This window comes from Lissotriton vulgaris, chromosome 7 (genome assembly GCF_964263255.1).
Source record: "Lissotriton vulgaris chromosome 7, aLisVul1.2, whole genome shotgun sequence".
In the NCBI taxonomy this organism is placed as follows: Eukaryota; Metazoa; Chordata; class Amphibia; order Caudata; family Salamandridae; genus Lissotriton; species Lissotriton vulgaris.
This window is the reverse complement of record NC_141695.1, coordinates 99,731,886-99,749,027: the sequence shown is the minus strand read 5'-3', so window position 1 is coordinate 99,749,027 and position 17,142 is coordinate 99,731,886. Positions and strand designations below refer to the sequence as shown.

The following is a 17,142-nucleotide window of genomic DNA, read 5'->3' as shown; positions in this document are numbered from 1 at the left end:
TACAAGTTCAATGTTTTAAAACATGGCTAAACTTATACAACACTCCTTCTCGGATTTTCAAGTGGGGAGGCTCTACAGGTATTTATTGCCCTCGATGCGGAGAGCTTGCTGCCGATAGTGTCCACCTGTTTGCGACCTGCCCCCGCCTTACTGAACTGATTGTCAAAATGGTGTACTACGTCAAACAAATCTTGGACCATGATATAATGCTGTCTCCACAAGTTATTTTATTTGGGGTGAGTAACCAGGCTCTGACGGCGCCCAGGAAGACTTTGCTTTTTATTATGATGGCTATATTTAGGCTTTCCATAGCAACTGTATGGTTAGACAAAGATCCTCCCTCAGTGCACTATTGGCTGGGGAAATTATTAGCTACATATCGTTGGGAGAAAGATTTATACAAACGTAGAGGTTTGAAAGCTAGGAAAACAGGGGGGGGCATTTGGTCTCCAATCAGCACCTGGATTAATGAACCTATGTTTTAATTAAAGAGAATGATCATAAGCCCCTGAAACATCCCGGATCTGGCGGAAACCTGGGGGGATACAGATAAATCAGGGGTCTGTCAAGAGACTTAAACGTGTTAAATGGGGAATGTAGATGAAGTGCATTCTTCCCTGCAAAATCTGCTTTACTCATGTATTGTTTTTTCTGGAATTGAACTTTACTGTGCTTTTTCTGTCGCCTCCCATGGTCCTGGGAAAAGGGAGGGGGTGGGGGGAGTAAAAAAAAATGGGTGTATATTTTATGTTTCTGCTTGTACAGCGTGTATCATTTATAATTTTTCTTTTTCTTTATGTATTTGTAACAAGCATATGTTACAATTGACCAAATAAAGGTTTAAAATAAAAAAAAAGGATATAGTCTTTTGTAAAGCCACATGCACATTTGAATTGACTAGAATCAGCTCCCATATCTAGAGTGCATCTCATGCAATCCAGATTAGCGTCTGATTTGTTTAATCCATAAAGGTCTTGAATTGTGTATTGGATTGGACCTGATGTAGTAGGACCAGGGTATGTTGCACTAGGCACGGGCCAGGCGCGGACGGGCGCAGACGGGCTTGGCTTTGGCCCGCCTTTGGCGCGCCCGCTGCGCACGTCCCCTGCGCACGTGCGCTGCACGTACATTTCATGGCTGTTTTTAACCATTGTGGTGGCAGTAAACTAGACCGCACACCAGCGGCAGCGGGCCAAAAGGGCTTAACCGGAAGTGAGTGAACAATTCCCCCGCCCTCCGCTCAAATGGCACTCAGCTGCGGCGGACCAGGGCGCAATTTACAACAAATACAATAAGCAAAGTATAAAACACAATTTATTTAAAGTTTCTTCCCTTTTTTGAAAGAGTAAAAGCTTCCTTAAAACAGTATTAGGGCGGCATAAATAAAACACCAACGTGCAAGAGCTACACTAAAGTGCGAGTGCTACAATTCAAGAATCTCAGCAGTTAAAGAAGAGCAAATTAGCAGCGTGAGGACAGAGAGCAGAGCTTACTTGTGTGTGGGTTGTGTGTGTGGTGGTTTGTGTGTGGGGTTGTGTGTGGTTGTGTGGGGTTGTGTGTGTGTGTGTGTTTGTTGTGTGGTTGTGTGTGTGGTTCTGTATGTGTGGGTGTGTGTATTTGTGTGGTTGTGTGTATTTGTGGGGTTGTGTGTGTGGGGTTATGTGTGTGTGGTTGTGTGTGTATGGTTGTATGTATGTGTGTTGTTGTGGTTGTGTGTGTGTGGTTGTGTGTGTGTGTGTGTGGTTGTGTGTATGTGGTTGTGTGTTTGTGTGTGCGTGTGTAGTTTTGTGTGTGTGTGGTTGTGTGTGTGGTTGTGTGTGTATGTGTGGGGTTGTGTGTGTGGGGTGTTGTGTGTGTGTGGGGGTGTTGTGTGCGTGTGTGGGGTTGTGTGTATGACAGTAATACTAAAGCATCTCAAAATAAAGGAACACAAACATTGAATTTGTGGAAAGACAAAGCACATTGTAAGTCAAATGGGCGCAGCAAAGCATTAACACAACAACATGTTCTGTGATGTTTGATGTTCTCTGAGGGAGAACATCAAAGGGGCGCTGCTAAAGTGATCGCGGGCGAAAGTGACACATGATGTGTGATGTTCTTTGAATGAGAACATCAAAGGGGCGCTGCTAAAGTGATCGCAGGCGAAAGTGATCTCGGGCGCTTAATGAGTATGACAAGGTTTGCCATTTGGTGCCTCAGCTCCTAAGCGCGTGCCCGTGCACATGCAGTGTAGCTCTAGGCAGGCCAGGCTGGCCTTGGTAGAATTTTTTGAGCCCTCACTAAATGTCACCAGGGCAGCGCATGCGCTGGGTCAGGCGAGACCTAAAAATGAATAGCTCTTTTGTGGCTAACAGTCTTGAAAAGTAAAAGTGTTTTTGAGGCATGCAAAATACATATGAAATTGTGGCAGAAGTTATACAGAAGGAGTTTGTGAGAAACATATATTTATGGGACTAGTCTCAGAATGAAAGAGAGGGAGGGCTAATTATTTATAAAGCATGAAAAGCATGTGTGGATGAAAATTTTTATAGCCGACACATCAAGAATTCTATTAAGGACATGAGGAGGCGAGGAATATGCTTCTCATTTCTTTACTTCTAATTTCAGCAGTAATAAATAGCAATAAAGTAAAACACAAACTACATTATCCATGTTTCCCTGTACCTCCCATGTCACAAGCTCCAATCACATATGAGCTATCCATATAACTGTGGAAGTCATCATTTTGTGTCCTCTTTCTTTGTTAGATAAGTCCATAAGAACAGAGTATTCCAAAGGGAAACAGTGTAAAAGTCACCAAAGATCCATGCAGCCCAACGTGAACTTAAAAATTCCAGTTGATCAAACAGGGATGTGTATCACCAACCACAGTCCGTGACTGAACTCTGCAATGGGATTAAAATTGCAGAGTCAACACACCATATATAACTCCTCTCAAAGGAAATAATTCCAAAGCAGAGTGCATCTCACAGCTGTTCTGGGCGTTTCCTGAAATAGAGAGAGATCCCCAAAGTAAAATCTGGCATCATGAATATAAAGCATAGACTATTGCCAAAAATCATCAGGTGGGAGAAATAAGACAGAAACAACTAAATTTTGTATCAACATTAGTTATAACAATACACTTTTAACAATTAAATTATAGTTAAAAGACAATTGCATCTAAAGGGTGAGCCTCACCTCCATGTACTTAATAAAATTGGAAATTCTTGATGCGTCATCTAGGCACATTTTCATTCTATGTCAGGACGGGGAGCTCTGATTATGCTACTTTAAAGTTGTGTTAACACCACAGATGCCACATCTATAATAGGTTTCTAATAGTATTTCTTATATGTAGACTCAGAGATCCAGTCTGCCACTCTTATGATGTCTTCTACACAAGAGCATTTGATTTGGATGCCATGGCTCCCCTCGCAGAATGCACCACAAAGACAGAAATGTTGACACCAGCATCTGCCAGTAGTCAATTCATCCACCTGGCTAAGGTAGCTGCAGACACTGCTTTTTAGGGTTTTTGTAAGGCAATTAATAGTTGTCCTCCAGTCTCCTATCTCATATCACAAGTAGCAATTTCATAATCCTTTGAGCATTGCATCACACATAATTTACTACTGTTAGGGAAACTTGGATAGGTTACCAACATGGAAATCGCTTTGGTGCGGCGTGTGATAGTAAAGGAATTGTCTTCTGGAGAGAATACTCTACCTGCTAGATCCAATACTCGTAAGTCCAATACCCTCTTACTGTAAATCAGATATAATGACATTGTGAGCTTGGCCCGAAAGCTGTTTGCACAACAAGTATTTGTTGGCAGGCCATTGCTCCAAGAATTTGAGAACAACATGCACGTCCTGAATGGGTTTATACTTGGGTCTCGGAGGGTTGACCATATGGATACCTTTCATCCATTTGCAGACTAGAGGGTGTTCATCCAATAGTTTACCCTCTACTAGGAGATGTCCTGCGGAGATTGCCGTTCTGAAGTAATGACTGTTCGGTATGCTAGACTAGAAGATGCTAGTTCTGATAGAAAGTTTATTGCTATACAATGTTGTGCCCCCACGGGATCAACCCTCCATGTGTTGCACCAAGCACACCATCTCCTCCGAGATAAAGAATATCTTTTATAGGTGTTATCTGGCCAGGTCTGCCTGATGAAGGATGCAGCTTGTTGCGAAATGCCTTGGGTATGCCATCTTTGCCTGAAACTATCCACAGCTTGAGTTGACCTGATAGATTCAATGGGTGAGGAATACCTTCCGGGTCTAAGAGGAGATCCAGCTGAACTGGGAGTAGAACTGGAGGTGCACTCGCTAGAGTTAGAGCTACTGGTAACCAAGGTTGCGCACTCCAGTAAGGTGTCACCAAAATGATTTCTGCTGCTTGTCTACTGATCTGTGACAGGACACCAGGAATCATCAGGAATGGGGGAAAGGCATGGCCTTGGAACTGATCCTAGTCCTGGATAAATGCATCAGTCACCTGGGCATCGGATATGGGCGCAAGCTCAAAAATGTGTCAGTTGCCGATTGAGTCATGATGCCAACAGATCTATTTCGCACGGGCCCCATAATCTGCTCAGAGCTGGGAAGGCTGAAACCTCATAAGTGTCTGGAGTTCTAGTCGGCTATGGTGTTCCTCGTGTGGTAGATGCTCCACTATGAGGGAGATGCAATGATTGTGGCAGAAGTGACAAAAGTCTTTGGCAATCTCTGCTAGTAGACGGGACTTCGTCCCCCCAAGTTTGTTGATATAGTGGACTGCTGAAATGTTGTCCATTCTCAGTAAGATATAATAGTCCGTCTTTATCGGGGAGAGCCTCCTGATAGCAAAAGAGCCTGCCAGGAGTTCCAGGCAATTTATGTGGAGCCTGAGCCCTGCCTCCGACCACTGACCCCCTGTCGACATTGTCCTGCACCTCACTCCCCAACCCAACATGCGGGCATCCAATTAGATCCCTATTTCTGGTGAGGTGCCGAAAATGGCTCGACCATTCCAGGATTCCATGTGGTCCAACCACCATGTTATCTCTGTCCTGGCTTTGCCCATCAGTGTGACTTGTTCTGTATAAGATAGACCCTTCCATAAGTGTAGGATGTTTAATCTCTGAAGGGCTCTATAATGGAGGGGGCCTGGAAATATGGCTTGTATCGATGACGCCAGGAGTCTCACAATTCTGACAATCTACCTCAATGATACAGTCTGTTTGCACAAAGCAGACCTCAATTCCCTCTTGATATTGCGTATCTTTTGGGTTGGAAGGAAATTGTGCTCAGACTGATTCTATCTGGAATCCCAGAAATGCCATTTGCTGGACTGCTGACCGGACGGACTTCTGGGAGTTGATCAGGAATCCCAGACTCTGAAGAAGTTGTATAGTCTATGATAGATTAGTTCTGAGTGTCTGAAGGTCCTGGGCCATCAACAGGAGATTGTATAGTCAATTAGACATACTCAAGCCCTCGGTGCTTCTACGACTGGTCTCATCAATTTAGTGAAACACCACAGGCCTATGAGAGACCGAATATAAGGGATTTGAATCCCATGCACTGTTCCCATCATATGAACTGTAGAAACCATCGTTGAGGTGGGAATATGGAGACGGAGAGGTAGGCATCCTCCAGGACCAGATGGACCATCTAGTCGCATTCCTGTAGAATATCTCTTGGCAAGAGAATTTCTTACATTTTGAAATGTCTGTACATTATCCAGACATTGAAATCTTTGATGTTTAGGACTAGTAGTCACCTCTGCCCTTCTTTTCGAACAGAAAGGTGGGTCTCATGAACCCTTTGGGCTAGGGAGTTGTCAGGCATATTGCCTGTTTGGCTACGAGAGTATGAATATAAACACTTGTTGTGTTTGGGAAAAATGCATTTGTCTTAGGGGGCCAGATGAGTTGGAGATGCATAAAATTCCAGTTTGAAGCCCTGAATGGTCTCCAGTACACATGGGTCCACGGATATGCATTTACAATTGTTATGAATTGCAGCACTCTTCATCCCAATATCACTTCCGAAAAGGTAATAACTCATATCAGTAGATCATGTGTCCTGGATTGCATTCTATTGTCCGTGTCTGGATCTGCAGCAGAATATTGGGTGGCCACCTCTGGGTTGAGTGGGATAGAAGGTGGGATCTGGTTGGTCTCCATACCAACCACCTTTGCGGCAGGCATAGTAGCCTTGTTGAGAGCTTTGGTGGGTTCCACAGCCTGGTGCACCCTCCATGGCACCCAGCCCTGACAAAAAGTCCTCTCCAGAATACTAATTTTAGCTTCATTTGGGCCTTGCATATAGTCGACTAGGTGGCACAAAATCTGGAGAGCACCCAAATAATAGGCTTTCAGCCATTGGGCTGGCTTCCATATTGGATAGATCATTGAGTGTAGGATCTAATCTCATCAGGATAGATCTCCGGTGTTCTGTAGAGATGGTGCAGTTGGGGTTCCCTAACATGCAGACTGCTCGCTGAGCCCAGCCAATCAGATTGTCAGTATTTACTGGGGTGTTGGACTCTTTGGCTTAGTATGCTAAGTCTAAGATCTTAGTCAAGGTTCCAGCCAGGTCAAGTAGTTTATATTGGCACATCCAACATGAGCGATCCAGGCCCTTTTTCGGGTCCCTTGCGTATTTTTTCATAAAAATGACCATGACGAGATCTACCTCTGGCGTGTCTGTAACCTTACCCACCAGGTCTGGGCGGGGACAGTCCATGCAGAGGCGTGCACGTACCTATTTATCAAAGCTCCGCCGTAGATGGGTTTGAAGGTGTTCTGCAACCTCTGGAGGGGGAACCCAATTGGACTCCCCGGGGAGAATTATTTGGGTGGGCTTGAATTGGAGCACCTGAAGGGAATGGACTGGAGCCCATTTCTTCTTACTGGCCCTTGCCTTCTCACCCTCATCACTGTCCTCAGTGTGGTAAGAGCAGTCTGAGCCTAGGGCCTATATATGCTGTAAGACTGAGAGGACTCTCCCTGTGGATTTGCACTATAATCGTGTTCAGTCTCTCTCTTGCACCTCAGCTTTGCAAAAGCCTCTCCCTGTACCTCTGGCTGTGATTTACTCTTGACTTTGCCCTTTTTAGATGGGCCCTCCTCATTGTTGGCCGGAGGAAGTTGGGGTTACCAGCCTTTATGGCATGCAAACTCACAAAGCTACCCCGTGAAGGGACCTTCCGCCCGTACCAGGGCCTTATTCACAGATTGCCATACACTGCAGCCCAGTGCATCCACCAAACCTCGCTCTAGCTGGTCAACACCTTCTTCATGGTAGCTGTCTGCCTCCGCCTTATAGGGCTCCCATTGTGCCATTCTCTCTGCATGCACATTCAATTTACTGGGAGTTGAGAGAGTAAGGGGGGGAGTGGAACTAAACCTGTAAGGCCAAGGATTATGCCTTAATTTAAATGTGGAGGGAGATGCCTGGACCAAAAAACCCACTCGAGGCAAAGCCTATGCAAATGTATACAACCCAGCACATACGTGTGAGACAGGGCGCAGGGGGAGAATTCACCCCTGGCACCACATACAGAGCCAAGTCATGTTACTTGTAGACAAAGTAAGCAAATGCTCTGATCAATATCCCTGAGCGTTGCAATCAATTTCTGCACCTGCGCATTGTGTGGTCCTTCTTTACAAGTAAAGGTGGACTGTGCACATCAGCGAGATGTGTGCTGTCTGCTCCCCGCTCCACTGAGGCAGCAAGCAGCGTCGGAGTCCGACTGCCGTAAGTGTTCAGAAAATGAAGGCAGAATCCTAGCGCTGTAGTGCATGCAGTAGGTGATCGATCAACTTGTGACGTGGGAGGTACTGGAAAGCATGGGTAATGTAGTAAAACTATGAGAAGCATAAACAGAGCCTCCGGGTCATGACATAGAATTTGTGGCATGTAGAAACAAACTGGCATAGACAGAAAAGTGAGGTGGGAACAGTCCTTTCCTGATAAAATGGCTTTGGGTCACATAAACCTCACAATCCAATAGATAGTAAAGCGGTAGCTAATAATGAACATGAGTGCTATTTGAGAAGGATTCAAACTCCAGCTGGGAAATTCAATGTTTATATTATTTTTCATTTTGCTCTATTTTACCCAAATGAAAGATGCCCCTATGTAAGTCACCACTAGCATTGTCTGTGAGATTGGTGGCCTCTTTAGTCAAGTCTGTGCATGTCAGAATGTGACATGGAGTGGCATGTGGAAGGGGGGCAAGGCTTGCTATTAAGGAAATCCCTTAATTTGTGGAATGAGACTTTGGGAATGGATAGGTAAGAAAGAAAAATGCATGGGGCAAGTCTGGGAGTGGAAGAAAAGAATGACTATTTGTTTATAAATAATGAAAATCAAGTGTAGATGTGTGGCATGTGAAAGCAAAACGACATGGACATTGAAGGAGGACAGCACCCTTTTTCAATGACACAAAAGCTTTGGACACTCACTTTTCGTGTAGAACAGATGGTACAGTGGTAACAAACTGGTGTTCTCAGTGTGTTTTGACAAGGGTTCAAACCCCAGCTAGGAAAATTCGATTTTTATAATTTCTTCTATTTTTCTTCTATTTTAACCAAATGAAAGATGCCCTATTGTAAATCACCCCTAGCAGTGTCTGTGACATGTGTGGCCTTTTCAGTAAAGTCAGGGCATGTCAGACATTTGTGGCATGCTGTGGCATGTGGAAAGGGGGGCAAGACTTGCTATTAAGGAAATCCCTTAATTCGTGGAATGAGACTTTTGGAATGGTTAGGTAAGAAAGAAAAATGCATGGGGCAAGTCTGGGAGTGGAAGAAAAGAATGACTAATTGCTTATAAATAACGAAAATCAAGTGTAGATTTGTGGCATGTGAAAGCAAAACAACATGGACATAGAAGTAGGACAGCACCCTTATTCAATGACACAAAAGCTGTGGACAGTGAATTCTTATGTATAACAGATGGTCTAGTGGTAACTGACAGTGCCACTCAGTGCTTTTTGACAAGGGTTCAAACCCCAGTTTGGAAAATTCGATTTGTATAATTCTGTCTATTTTTCTTCTATTTTACCCAAATGAATGATGCCCTATTGTAAATCACAACTAGCGGTGTCTGTGAGATGTGTGGCCTTTTTAGTGAAGCCAGGGCACGTCAGACATTTGTGGCATGCTTTGGCATGTGGAAGGGGAGGTAAGTCTTGCTATTAAGGAAATCCCTTAACTTGTGGAATGAGACTTTGGGAATGGTTAGGTAAGAAACACAAATGCATTGTGCAAGTCTAAGAGTGGAAGAAAGGAGTGGCTATTTGTTTATAAATAAGGAAAATCAAGTGTAGATTTGTGACATGTGAAAGCAAAACAACATGGACACAGAAGTAGGACAGCACCCTTTTCCAATTACACAAAGACTTTGGACAAAAAGGTTCTGTGCAGGACAAAAAGGTTCTGTCCAGGACAGATGGTCCAGTGGGAACCAACAGTGGCTTGCAGTGCTTTTTGACAAGGGTTGAAACCCCAGCTAGGAAAATTTGATTTTTATAATTTTCTCTATTTTTCCTCTATTTTATCCAAATGAAAGATGCCCTATTGTAAATCACCCCTAGCAGTGCCTGTGAGATTTGTGGCCTTTTTAGTGAAGCCAGGGCATGTCAGACATTTGTGGCTGTGGCATGTGGCGGGGGGGGGGGGGGGGGGGCAAGGCTTGCTATTGAAGGAATACCTTATTTTTGGGAATGAGACTTAGGGAATGGTTGTGTAAGAAAATAAAAAAACATGGGGCAAGTCCCAGAGTGAAAAAAAGGGCTATTTATTTATGAAGCATGAACATTAAGTGTGGATTTGTAGAATGTAAAAGCAAAACAGAATCTAAACAGAAGAAGGACCAGCACTCTCTGTCTATGATAACAAGCTTTGCACCCGAAAATAATTGAATAAAACTGATGATACAGGGGTTAGTAACAGGTACTAGCATACATGTTGGTAAGCGTTCAAACCTCCACCCGGGAAAAATCCTTTTTTATATTGTTTTTCTTAAATTTTTTAGCCGAGTGAAAGGTAGTCCTTTGGAAATCACCAACTGGCATTATCTGCAGTTAATCATCAAAGAGCATGTCAGAAATCTATGACATGCTGTGGCACATGTCAAAGTGACATGTGTCACATGCCAGTATTGGGCACCAACCCTTACTGCAGTATGGGGCCCGGAGTAAGGGTAGGACAGACGAGTTTTGGTTTGCCACTCACTGTGAGTATACTACTTCCCTGACTAGTGTATTCACGCTGCCGGGATATCGGTAAGTCACATACCACCTCATGTCTTGTGACTACTTTACTCTTTTTTCAGTCACAGAGCAATGATGTGCACTGCCTTCCCTGTCAGCCGTAGACTCTCATACTCCGGGTGAGTTTAAACACGCTGATATGGCTGTCCACACAACTTCAGACCATTGATAACTTAAGCACGGGCATCCGCAGTTTTTAATTTTAATTTAAGTGTGCGTATTGCTAAATTTTATGCACATGCTCTTGAACTGCTTACATACGATTAGTCATGACTCTGTGGGGTCTATTGTCTGAACATTCGTTTTGCCACAAATGGACCCAGCTACATTTGGCATCGTACATCAACATGTATCACGTCGCTGCCTGGGCATGTATAGAAGCGACATATATACCCACTTTGGCACATAGACCAGCACAGTGCAGGTTCATGCGACGTTGATCACTTCTATGCACACCAGTGAGAATTTAGTCACCTGCAAATGTCTGTACTAATGACAAGTTGCCATAATAGGCATACTTAGCCCACACTGGCGCTCTTGTGCTATCAAAACCTTTGGCACAACGAATCACTCTACCACATAGATGCGCTGGGTACCATAACGATGTTACCTAGTCACAAATTATTGCACTCGCAACCTCACTGTAACATCTAGTCTGTTGAATATCACTTACTAATTGTTTACTTGCCAAAAAAAAAGCAACCTTCTGAGGTGCATCTTGCTTGTGTTAACCCTCCATTGGTTGTTCTTTTCTTTTTTCCCTCCCGCCTCCTTATTTTCCCCACCAGGTCTTCTACCCCGGTGTAAGTCTACTAGGGTCATTTTACTGTGCCTGGTCATCAAACAGACTTACGAGAACTAGACCAGCGGTAGTGCACCGCTCACCTTCATCTTTACTTGGTGCTGATGAAGTGCCACCTGACCCGTTAGGGGCAAAGGGGGCACGAAACATGTTGACCCACTACACCACGACAGCCCAGTAAGAACTTTACATCCTTTTAGGGCACCCTCATTTTTTAATTAAGCCTGAGCTACCACAGTAATAAAACATATGACAGTAGGACAGCTGTAGAATTATTTTAACTCACTTTCCTGTGTACTACCCAGCCCTCCCGCCCGCATGCATCCTATGGCTTCTTCAAAAGATCCCTGCCAAAGAGCCTGGTTTACGGGAGCCCCTTGGAGCATTGCAGCACTGGCCTGATGAGGAGCTTGGCCCAATGATGAAGCATGACATCCTTCAGAGCGTGCGAGGGCATCACGAAGAAAGACCTCTCTTTCCCCCGTCCCTTTCACTAGGAACTGCACACCCCCTTGATACATGATTCACTTCGGAGCTCGTTTGCAGGACCTGTTTAAATACAGCTCCTGGTCCCCCCTGATTTTAATATACCAATATTTACAAGGACACGAACAGCTGCCCTGCGCGCTTTTCCTATCCTTGTAAATATGGCCCCATTACATGCAGCACTTTGCGCGAAAGCAGTGTTCCATGGGTGTTGATGTGGATGTTCCCTCGCAACACCCATGGAACCTGACACATTTTTCAGATATACGAGAAATCGTATACCTAGAATTGAGTCTGAATGCTACATCCCCCTGGGGAGGCGCAACAAGGAGAAATGTATTCATTTCTCCTTTTTTTCCCTCTTTCTATGCGTGCTGCTTTCTGCAGCGCACATAGAATGAGGAAATCACCTCTTATGATTGTTATGTTTAGGAAGGTGTCCCTTCCTGCACATAAACTATCATTGAAAAAATTACATTTTGCAAGTTCTGTGTGGGCTAATGCAGCACACAAAGAAGTTGAAAAACACAATTTCAGATTGTTTATGTGCAGGAAGAGACACCTTCCTGCACATAAATAATCATCGCCGTGACACAGGCATTGCTGCACCATGGTGCAAGAGTGCCTGCATCGGTGCATGGCAGCTAATTGTGCGCCAGCGCATGGGAGAGCAAAAGTATCTGTCATATCCTTGTAGATATGACTCATCCCTTTTCTTTGGAATTAACGCAGCGCGGCATAGCCAAATGGCTTGTGGCACCACACTGTGATATTCTCTTTAAATAAGGTCCTATGTTTTCAAGTTAAAATAATTCATAATCTCTTCAAATACCTTTTCTTTGTGCTAATAATGTTCATATTACCCAGTTATGTGCATTAAAACTAAAACAGATTTCTATACCTGTACTAAGTACATGTGCCTGCTAGGAAGTTCTGTTAACCTGATAATTATTTAGGCAGTGACATGTTTTTTGCTTTTTTTTGTCACCTGCTTCCATTGAAAAATGCAACCAGTGCACCAGCTACTCAAGACCTATTTGCTTTGCCAATGCTTATAACGTTTATTTTGGCTTTGAGTAAGAGCCTCTTGAAATCTCTTAAAATTGGTGTTTTAATTAATTTGTGGTTTCATTGATAAGGTGTGCTGTTACATCTAGAATGGCCTTGTCAGGTGCCAGAGAGGTGTTGTCAAGGTCCTCTCATAGAGCATTGCTGCAGTTGTGATGTAATAAAACCAGGGATTATAGCATGTGTCGCAGTTAGTTAGTGTGCTTCTGTGACTGCATGTTAGGTGGTCTGTGTGCTTGGCTGCCTGAGGGTCCGGTAGCTTGATTCACTGCCTTTGTGTGTGTATTGATGTGTGCAGGTGTTGCTCTGTTTTTTTATTTTTTAAATGTTATTGTTCTCATATGACCTCCGTAGATGAAGCAACCTCTCGCCCTGATCAACCCCTGTTGCTCATAACTTGGGGATCCAGTCTCACTTGATGTTCTGGCGAGACACACCGTAACCACACATCATGAACTGATCAAGAGGTGTAATCATTGGACACTATGGTATAATCTAATCAAATAAGGATCTGAGTGATCTAACAAATTCCAAAATAACCGAAGTTCTGTTCTGTCTCTATATACATTAACCTTTTGGTCGAGATTTCTATAGTATCTCACTGAGTTCCACTAAGCTCTCCATGTTGGGGGTACCGCTTACTGCCATAGCTTACAAATCTCCCTCCTTGCCAAAAGGACTAGATAGAATGCCAATTTATTCTGTAACGCCGTGAAAGCCAACATCCCATCGGGCAACAATACAATACCAAACAGAATAAGAGAAAGGCTTACTTAAACCTCAATGCCTAAGACATCAGACAGAGTCTTACCCACGTTACCCCAAAATTCTTGAATCGCGGGACAGACAGCGAAGACGTGAATATCATCCGCCTTCTGGGCACCACATCTCACCCACTCTGTGTGTTAATGTATTCTTGCATGTTGTTCTGTATGCTTTAATGCAAGTGTGTGTGATTGTAGGATGGTAATGTGTGCTTGGTTGTTGTGTGCCTATGTGAGCTTCCAATATATAGAATCCAGACCTGTTGACTTTGTCAATGCATGGAAAATAAAAATCTGTTCTTTTCTGCAAAGCCAAATACATGTTGTAGTCTCAAATCTGCATATTCTAGGAGAATTGTATGTGGAAAGTACCAGGCCTCGGTGAAGTCTGCCCCAAATTCCATGATGCACTGAACAGACAAATTCAGCTAGTTCTGAATGGTTCTGGTGGGGCAGCATCCTCTACTGTGGCTGTCCACGTCTTCGAGGGATAAGCATGGCATTCTCTCTGTGGTGCCCCTCGAGTTCCAGCTGGTGATGATTTGAATATGTACGTGGAAGCAATGAAAGGTTAAAAAAACTATTTGCAGAGAATCCTAATGTTATGCTTAAAAGACATCATTTTGTAAAGTAGAAACACTTGGTTGATGAAGGAGTCAAAGAATACGTAGCTGCGTTTAGAATCCTGGCTCCTACTTGTGAATTTGTTCCCAATTTGGATACCTGAATTCGCAATCAATTTGTTTTTGGTTGTGCATCAAAATAAATACAAGAGCTGTTACTAACTTGTCGCAAACTTAAACTTAGCGAAGTGTTGCATTTGGCTTAACGTTCTTTGATCTCATCAAAAGTTTTGAACCCTGATGCCTTGGTCAGTTTCATTGTTTACTCCACCTCTACTCAAGAAGTTGATTCAGTGTGCGCTGTGCAAAGTAAGGTAACGTTTCAAACACAGAGAAGACGTGGAAAGAGAAGTGCTAAAATGTGTTACAAACGGGGATCAAAAAATCGTTTGAGAAGCTTTCCAGGGTGTACAGCTATGGGGAAACTTTGTCTTAGTTGCAAGAAGACAAGGCACTTTCACTTGGTGTGCAGGAGCAGCAAAAACACAATTGTCATCAGCAATGTGAAACTGGAACTTGAGTCTTGCTTTGATTCTGTTAACAATATAGTGTTAACTATTGAATGTAACACCATTTGTACACCAGTTAAAGGTCCCTCATGTGATGTGATTATTGATAATGTGTTACTACAGGTCATGGCTGACTCGGGTTCACCGATTACCATTTTACTGGATACCACATTTCATAAGAATTGGGTTTTAAACAGATCTCTCACATCCCCTGACATCTGTCCGAAGGTTTTTGGTGAGAAAACCCATTGATACTTTAGGTTTCTTCATGGGTAAAATTCTGTGTATTGGCAGAGAAACATTTACCAAAATGTATGTTTCCATCAGCTGGGTGGTCCACACCATGTTGCTCTATTACTCTAGGACAAAATCTGGACATCCAACTGACCTTCACCTTTCCCCATCAAGACGTAGAACGTGATGAACTTACCTCCAATCGCGGAGACCTAGCTATCTGGCCGATGCCCGGTGGAGCTACCTGATAGCTATAGAGGAGATGGGTTGTGGACTTCCCCCTCAACCTTTACCTACCCAGTCGGACTTTGGACAGTCTTACTTCGTCTCTCCGTCTTTACTCCCTCTCACCTCTTTACCCTAACCCCTACCACTCTACGCTCCTTTCATCTCATCTTCTATACTCTTTAACTGTCTTTCTGTTGAGACCTATCCATTTGGCCGATGCCCGGTGGAGCTACTAGATAGCTATAGAGGAGATGGGCTGCGGACTTCACCCTCGGCCCTCACCTACCCAGCCGGATATGGGCAGATTTTCCCTTTTTGTCTCGGTCATATCTCCCTTCTACCCCTTTTACCATACCCACTGCTATTGACCTCTGCCTTCACCTGTTCTGGCCCTAGTTCCCACCGTGTTTATCTCCTCACTCTACTCCTCTCTCCTGCTGCTGACCTTTGCCTTCACCTGTCCTGGCCCTTCGTCCCCACCCTGTCTATCTGTGAATTTTCCCTCGTCATTTGAGATCTAGCTATTTTGAAGAATGCCCGATGGAGCTACCTGGTTTAGCTATAGGGGAGATGAGCCGTGGACTCCCTCCTTGGTCGTCACCTACCCAGTCGGCCATTAGACAGACTTCATTTCGTCTCTCCCTGTTGTCTCTGCCCCTATCCCCACTTTTCTCTCCTTCCAAGCCCCCTCCCCTCTACGCTCCATTTATTTTGCCCTACATGTTTCTTTAATGGGTTTTGGGACTTCCCCTTGACCGTCACCTACCCAGCTGGACTTTGGACAGACTTTCCTTTCGTCTCTCTACCGTATCTCCCCGCTATCCCTTTACCCTTACCCCCTGCCCCTCTACACTTCAATCAACTCGTCTTCTATGCTCTTGCATTTGTTTGTCTAACATTTGATGTAAATTGGAACTGATGTAATCTTGTTATGTAATTTTTGTGGAACCTCATGTAGAGCGCTCTGACACCTTCGGGTCTAGCCAGCGCTATATAAAACTCTTGAATAATAAATAAATAAAGGTAAAGACATCATTGGTTGGCAATACCTTGCCAAGATGGGTTTATAGCTCATTCCTGGTTCCAGCACTTCTGTAATTGTAGGTGAGCTACCTGCAAGCTCAGTGTGTAGTGTAGATGAGTCCATTGGCATGATTCTGAGCAGGAATAAAGATTTATTTTCTTAGGAGATTGGCACAGTAAAAGGTTTTGTTCATCACAGCAGGCTTAACCTAACCCTAGGCGCAGTTCACGTAGCAGCGCTATGCGTAGCTACGCGAGGTGCACTACGCAAGCTACACGTAGCTACGCGAACTGCGTAGTGCACTGTACAAAATGCTGTTCGCACTGATTGTAGAGTGCCGGATGCTTGTCCGTACTGTGCAACTAGTGCAAACCGCATCTTGCACAGTGCAAGCTGTTATTTTCTGCCGCTCGAGTAGATTTCTACTCGAGCAGCAGCTTTCTCAATGAGGACTGGTAGTTTCTCATCACAAGCGGTCGCGAGCATATGCGACCACTTGCAATGAGAAACCTGATCTCCCTGTGTTGAGAATCTAGCTGTGAGGTTTATTTTCCACACTCGCTATTGGCAACTTGATATTGCTGATCGTGAACGAGGAAAAAGTCTCACGGGATGTCATTTTGCTCGCTCGCGGTTGCCAATTTCACGTTGAGGAACGCGAGCAATCAAAAAATGACCGCTACGCTACGCATGTTTGCACTGTGCTACATGCAATTCGTGTAGTGTGAAGTAGCGCAAACTTCGCAAACTACACAAGCATAGCGTAGTACTTCGCCCAGGGTTACCTTAAGCCTAATGCTCAGCTGTTGCATATAAAATATGACAAGATCCTTTGTCAGCCAGAGGGGAACTCAAACAGATATTGAAAGATTTGTGTAACCAAGGTGTCATTCGGACAGTAGACTTGTTCTAATGGGTCGCACCGTTTGTCATTTGGCATTGCATGCCAAAAATCAGGCAACATCAGGTTGTCGCATGTGTGCTGACATAGGCACAATAAATTCCAATATTTTGATTGATTGTCACCCCCTGCACAGAATACACAAGATGTTGGCTAACTTAGGCAATGCCAAATGGTTCTCATTATTGACTTGAGATCAGCATACCAACAAATTCCATTGGACGAAGAGACACAGGAAGTGATGGCTTA

The 17,142-nt window shown here is 44.1% G+C and overlaps 1 protein-coding gene across 1 annotated transcript in view; it reads right to left on the bottom strand.

Annotated features, from left to right (window-relative positions):
• Window positions 1-2,876: 2,876 nt before the first annotated feature.
• Window positions 2,877-17,142, bottom strand: part of LOC147700907 (killer cell lectin-like receptor subfamily B member 1B allele A) — a 550,617-nt gene continuing 536,351 nt past the window's right edge. Inside the window, exon 8 of the mRNA XM_086929269.1 lies at window positions 2,877-2,988. The gene's annotated coding sequence lies outside the window, so the exon portion shown is untranslated. The remainder of the gene's footprint in view (window positions 2,989-17,142) is intronic.